Raw genomic sequence first — 6,410 nt, 5'->3', positions numbered from 1 at the left:
AGGAATGTTCCTCTGAAGTTTCGCGGTCTGGCCCTGAAAAAAACATGTAAAGGTAAGGCACTGCATTGATAGGTACGCCAAATAAAGCAGAATATGTATTATCAACCATCCTGTAAATTAATCCCGGGAAAAGCATGGTATACAAACACTTCATTGCAAAGCGGACAAAATAGTAGTACAGTAAAACTTCAATTATTTGGATTAACCGCTTCAGTAATCATTAAAAAAAAAGGTTTTTTTTAGATAATTTTATCGACTGAGCATATAATATTCTTCGTAAAAGCCATTTCGGGCCCAAAATGGGACTTAAAGTTAATACTATGGTGCATAGCGTGGGTCAAGAAAAAAAAAAGAAATTCATTAAAAAATATTCGTTTTTATTCATTAATAATGCCTAATAAAGGCAAAGAACTAGAAAAAAAACCTCGTGGCTCATAGCATTATTTATTTTCACCCGAGTGTATTCGGGAGTGGTCTTTTCTGCAAGTAAAGTTTGCCCGAGTTATCTCGGGTGTGGGAATTTTCGCACGTAATATCCACCCGAGTATACTCGGGTGCAATTCTTAAGCGGTTAATGAGTGACATATTTTATTGCCTTTAAAATAATGCAGCGAATTGTAATAACTTTAAAATGTACTTAAACATTTCTAGCACAATTAAATTAAAATTCAAAACTTCTCAACTTCTCGATAACGATCTGGACATTTGGCAATCTGGATGACTGGAGTTCGGATAAATGGACTTCTACTGAACTATTGTATTGCCCAAACATAAAAAAAAAAACTTAAATACGTTTAATGGAATGCTCTCCCAGCAAAGGTGCGAGGCTGTGAAAGTGAAGTGATGTTTCGGAAAAAACTTAAAACCCACTTGTTCTCTAAATCATTTGAATAAATCCGTAGCACGTGACAACAAAATAAATTATTTTAATTAAATTACAAATTTAAAAGCTTCAATTAAATTAACCTAACAATAGAATCACCATGTAAAGCGCCCTTGAGGTATTTTATTACGAAAATGGCGCTGTATAAGTTATCCATAATTAATTAATTAATTAATTTTAACGCCAGATACGTAATATCCCCCGTTTTTCATTTTGTGCCAATATAACAATAGGCCCTTTTTCCAGACAGTAATAAAAAGGGTTCGGGATTAATGTCTTCGAGCGTACATGGTATTATTATATACAAAGGTACGTATCCAATGTGTGTCAACGTACTTGGGATATTTCCAGGTCACAAAGACGGACATTTTTACGTCCGTCGCCAACTCGCCGGGGAATATGAACCAACCAACATTTTCCCCAGCTTCCTGGGAAAAAATGGAAAAAAAAAGTCTCGAGTCTTAAGCGCTGAAGTCTTTTTTTTACAATTCTCATTATAGCCTCTTTTGTAACTATCAATTAACCTATTTTATCGTTCACAATAAGGAAGGCCAGAGAATTTTCAACTTCATATTTCGTAATACAAAGCGGAGTATGATATTAATAAATAAATGAAGCAGAATAACTTAAATGCTATCAATAACGATCTGAAAGTATACTAAAGGGAAAAAGCACATACTAAAAATACCGACAAAAATATGTGAAATGGATTTAGAAAAATTAATTCTAATTTCAAAATCAATTTGGGTATTATGGAGAAAATGTTTTCATATTTTTTTAAATAAATTTTTTATAAAATATATCTCTACAAAAACGCGACATATTTGTCCTTACCAATAAAATTGTGACGTCAAAATTCGTGACGATGTTTTATTTTAATTTAAACTCTCACAAACAAAGTACAAAATTTAACCGAATCATGGCGCATTACGGGCGTGGCCAGTACAATGAACCGTTTTCGCGGGAATTAAAAATTATAAATTTAAAAATATTTTTTATGCTTCTATTAAGTATATATTTTTTTTATTACTCGACAGTGTTCCAATGACCCTTATTAATTTAAAATTGTTTTAAAAAAACATTATATTTCTCTATTCTGTGAGATTTCCTTCTATTTCAGGATTTTATAAAAGTAAAAAACGAACTAAAAAACCATAATTTTATTACTATAGATACAACCAATAACATAAGTTTTTAAATAATACCTATTTAAAGCCTTGACATTAATAATATTAATTATTAAAAATTACAAACAATATAAATTAATATTTTAAAATACAAATTTATTTATTTTACGGCTGAGCCATGTTAAATGGAGACTTCTTCCCTAAGAGGACACCACATTAATTATGTTCAAATGATCTACTGTAATAAAGATTCCCTGTTTATAAATATTTATGTATATGCAACAAATTTATAAATAAATAAATCAAATAAAGAAAGGATAACGTCTCTTCTACGTACGATGAAATACCGTATCTCCTACAGACTGTGCAGATAAAAAAATGTACACTATTTTTATTTTTAACATTGCGGTAGAACATGTAAAAATATACAATTGTATTTAAATTTATTTTACAGGTCCTATGAAATCGATATGCATGTTATGTATGCAAATACATTTATTTTATATGGTTCAAATTTTCGTTTGGATTTCACAAATTCTTTCAACTTTACAAGTTTGCACTTTTTCACTCGTAATATTTAAAATCCAAAAACTTGTTAATACTGTGCTGTTAACTATTTAAGATACATTACTCATGCAGTAATAATAATTTTATATCAAGATGCATTTTATATTAATTTATTTACTATTTGAAAATTTTGCTGCAAATAAATAACCTACTTATTTGCAAACTAACAAACACGTTTTTACAATTAGATCAACGTAGTAATCCTTGATATTTATGTAATGATAAGCCTGAGCAAAATAAATGAGAAATGAACGCATGTACGTAATTTTGTAACTCATACTCATGGCATTTTGCATTTCTATATAAAATAATATATTATTATTTTCTACCACATTTATAATAATTTATTTATCAATTCAATATGCAATAGCTTACATTTTTAGGGTAAGTTTACACAAATGCAATAACAAACTATTTTTTCCTAACAGCTTTCCATACATCTACAGCGTAGGTTCTCAAACTTATTTCGCCCACCGCCCACTTCGAGAATAATTTTTTTTTCTAGAGACCCCCAAAGAGCTGTGTGTGGGGGCGGAAAATGACATACCGGCCGGCAACAATTCGTACCTTTTATATACCTTTTGAAAGCCTGTTTTTTAATCAGCCGTCGCCCCCCTAGACTGCCTCTACGCCCCTTGATTTTCTCTGCGACTCCTATCGCCTTCCTGAAGGCCTTTAGAGCCCACTTTGAGAAAGACTGTCTTAATCTTAAATTCGGAACATGTGTGATGATGTCAAGCGAAAAAAAAGATTTTCGATAATACCGCACGCTGTATATATGGCGGCCTCCGTGGTGAAGTAGTCAAGAAGCTTGACTTACACACGGGCGGTTCCGAGTTCGATTCCCGGTGAGATCACAAAAAATAAAATGTAATTTTTCTCAAGCCTGGGTGTTCCGTGATGCAATTCACCACTTTAATTGGGCCTCGTGGCCTGTTGTGAAGCTATATATATATAGCTATATATATATATATATATATATATATATATGTACAACACAAAGAGAACGAATATGTATTTTACTAAGCTAAATCCGATAATATAAGAAATTATTTTACATGTACCTAACGCTTTGTTTTATGTTTTTATTTCAATTCCTTATAATCACCATATTTCTTTATGGGTCAAACTACGAGTTATGCCGACAATTTCAATCGATTGATATAACTGACTGCGAATGAAGTTATCACGTAATCTATAGTATTATTTTTTTCCATTTTGATTTCATAATTTAGTTTTTACTTCGTTTTTGTAAATAAATATTCTATGCGTACAATAGAAATTTAAATAAGGGCCAATTGCATAAAAAAGTTACGTCAAATAAATTTGCCAAGAAAAGGTCAAATAAAACAACTCGTTTGGCACATTTTGACAAAAATGCAACAATTATTTAACTAAATTTTATTTAAGTCATTAAACTTTTTTCTGTAACTGGCCCTTAGAGCTCTCCTCATTGTTATTGACAAGGCTGTACCCGGTTTATTTCACTCATATGATTATTTTATTAAATCAAATATTGCAAGATACATTTCCTGCTAAAAAAATGTGTACTGGTGACGTTGTGAATTGTAACGTGAGACTAGATTTATTATGCGCTAGAAAAAAATAACCTACGGTTGGTTTAGTACACGCATATAGAAGAGATACAGGAGTTGTAATAAATGCTATTTATACATAAAAGGAATTACTTGTTTTTTTTATGAATTTAATTTCAAAGAATAAAAACCTCAGATGTATGGTTTTCCGTAATGAATAACACATAGATATCTGGAATTAAATGATTTTTTATAGTATATCATGATTCGTTTAATACTTTTATGTCGCTTTGTAATTTGAATCAATATTTGTTTTATTGAAAATAATATATTTTGTAATGTGAGTGGTGTCTCGCTAGGAATGTTGTGTACCGTTTATCTAACATTATTTGTATTGATAAATAATACACGTAATGATTAAGTTTAGTACTACGGGAAATTGGATATCAAAAGTGCATTCTCAAGCACGGTAAAAATTAGAGCATTAAATAGTGCAGCGAAGTTTCTTGAAAATGTATGAAAAAATATATATAAATTATTTTAATAAAAACGAACTATGTACTTTGAACGATGTCACTAGTTCTTCCTAATCATAGAGTGTTGTGATAGATTTCCAGTTTACGGAAAGCCAATTCACCAATCAGAAGAACTCGCAGAAGAGAACTTGTAGCGTTACGCGCGATGTAATTTCAAAATTACAAAACATCAAAAAATCATTGCGATAAATTCAAATATTTATTTAAAAAAATGTCTTTGTTTCTAATAGTAATAGTCTATTAACAAATAAAATATTTTTAAAAAACCACTGAACTTCCTCATTAAACGCATGTCTATCGTTACTTATCATACAATAAATAAATAATTTTTAAAAAATCACAAAATATTGACTTTGTTTTTTGCCAAAGTCATAATTTTACTCTTAAGGTCCAAGCGCAGAGCAGCGTCGCTGCTCATCAGCGGCACTGCGCAACAAAATGTTGTACGGAGTGCTGCGAATGTATCGCAGGTGTGGTGCAATTAGTTTAATCCGAAACGATGAAAATAATATTTCGTGCTGCCGGGACGCGCATTGCAGTGCCGCTCAAGTGCTGTTTGACTTTTATGCGTGTATATTATAAAAAAATACCTGTGAAAATTAAAAAAAAATTGGGCTCGTCCGGGATTTGAACCCGGGACCTCTCGCACCCTAAGCGAAAATCATACCCCTAGACCAACGAGCCGTTACGTTTACCGACCAAAAAAACATTTAGAAAGTACAGCCTGCGGTTCTCGCACTGCTTAGTAGCACAGAGGTATGCCAAAAAAATATACAGCATTTATGTTCTGTAATAATGAAAAAATGCTCTCGCGAAACTTTACCAATTTATTAAGTTAATTTAAATTTGCTTTATTAGTGATATTTAGAGTAGCTACCTATTAAGCATAAATTAGTTAATATCTATAAATACACATACAAACCGTAAACCTTTTGACAACCCGCAAGCACTAAAAAACATTTTATTTTTCACATGCTGCAGTATCATTGAATATTGCTCCGCAGTATGGTCTCTTCAATACTCCAAATACATTCGAAGGATTGAAAGGATTAGAAAAAAGTTTTGAAGCGCTTAAACTATCGACAAAATGTGCATTTTAATAACTATGAAGAAAATCGATACCTCATTGTCCTCGACTCCTTGAGAAAATTGAAATTCGTTTCTCTCAACGTATAACCTGGCTGCAAAAATTATTTCATGTTAGTATATCAATTACAAATGCGAGTAATAATAAGAATACATCTTTTCCCAAAATCCTAAATTTTTATAACAATTTTTTTTCTGAAATTGATGTATAGTTTCTCACTCTAAACAACTACAAATAAAATTTTAGACCGGTGATTAATTAAATACAGTGATTTTACACAAGTATTTTTTTTTTACGTTGTGTTTACCAATATATAGAAACATGTAATTGGCCTTTAATTTTGGTTTATTTGTAAATGTTGTATTTTTGTTGTAATGGCTGCTGTTTTTCAAAAATAAATATTCATAATTTTGTATCTAAAATTCGATTCAACTAAATCAATATAAATATGTATGTACCTACGAATAGGTACATGTACAGTTCTTCATCTAGCAACATTACACACCCGCACGAAGAGCCTCCAGGCATATCTGTCAACTGCAAGCTCCTGTGCATCGTCCCAAGTCAGGTTTGCGTCTCGTAGTTCTAACATGAACTGCCGACGAACAGCAGCGGTCGTCCAGGACGTCGAGAACCTGATGTCCCGTAAAGTAGGCAAACGTGGCTAAGACTCTC

At 31.5% G+C, this 6,410-nt stretch overlaps 1 non-coding gene across 1 annotated transcript; it reads right to left on the bottom strand.

Annotated features, from left to right (window-relative positions):
- Positions 1 to 5,260: 5,260 nt before the first annotated feature.
- Positions 5,261 to 5,332, bottom strand: TRNAP-AGG (transfer RNA proline (anticodon AGG)). The gene has a single exon. It is a non-coding gene; the product is annotated as a tRNA-Pro (tRNA).
- Between the last annotated feature and the right edge of the window lie 1,078 nt (positions 5,333 to 6,410).

Source organism: Micrasema longulum, unplaced genomic scaffold (genome assembly GCF_059751315.1).
Source record: "Micrasema longulum isolate JH-2025_06_02 unplaced genomic scaffold, ASM5975131v1 h1tg000345l, whole genome shotgun sequence".
NCBI classification, from domain to species: Eukaryota; Metazoa; Arthropoda; class Insecta; order Trichoptera; family Brachycentridae; genus Micrasema; species Micrasema longulum.
Note: the sequence above shows the minus strand (reverse complement) of the source record. Positions and strands in the feature narration are given on the sequence as shown.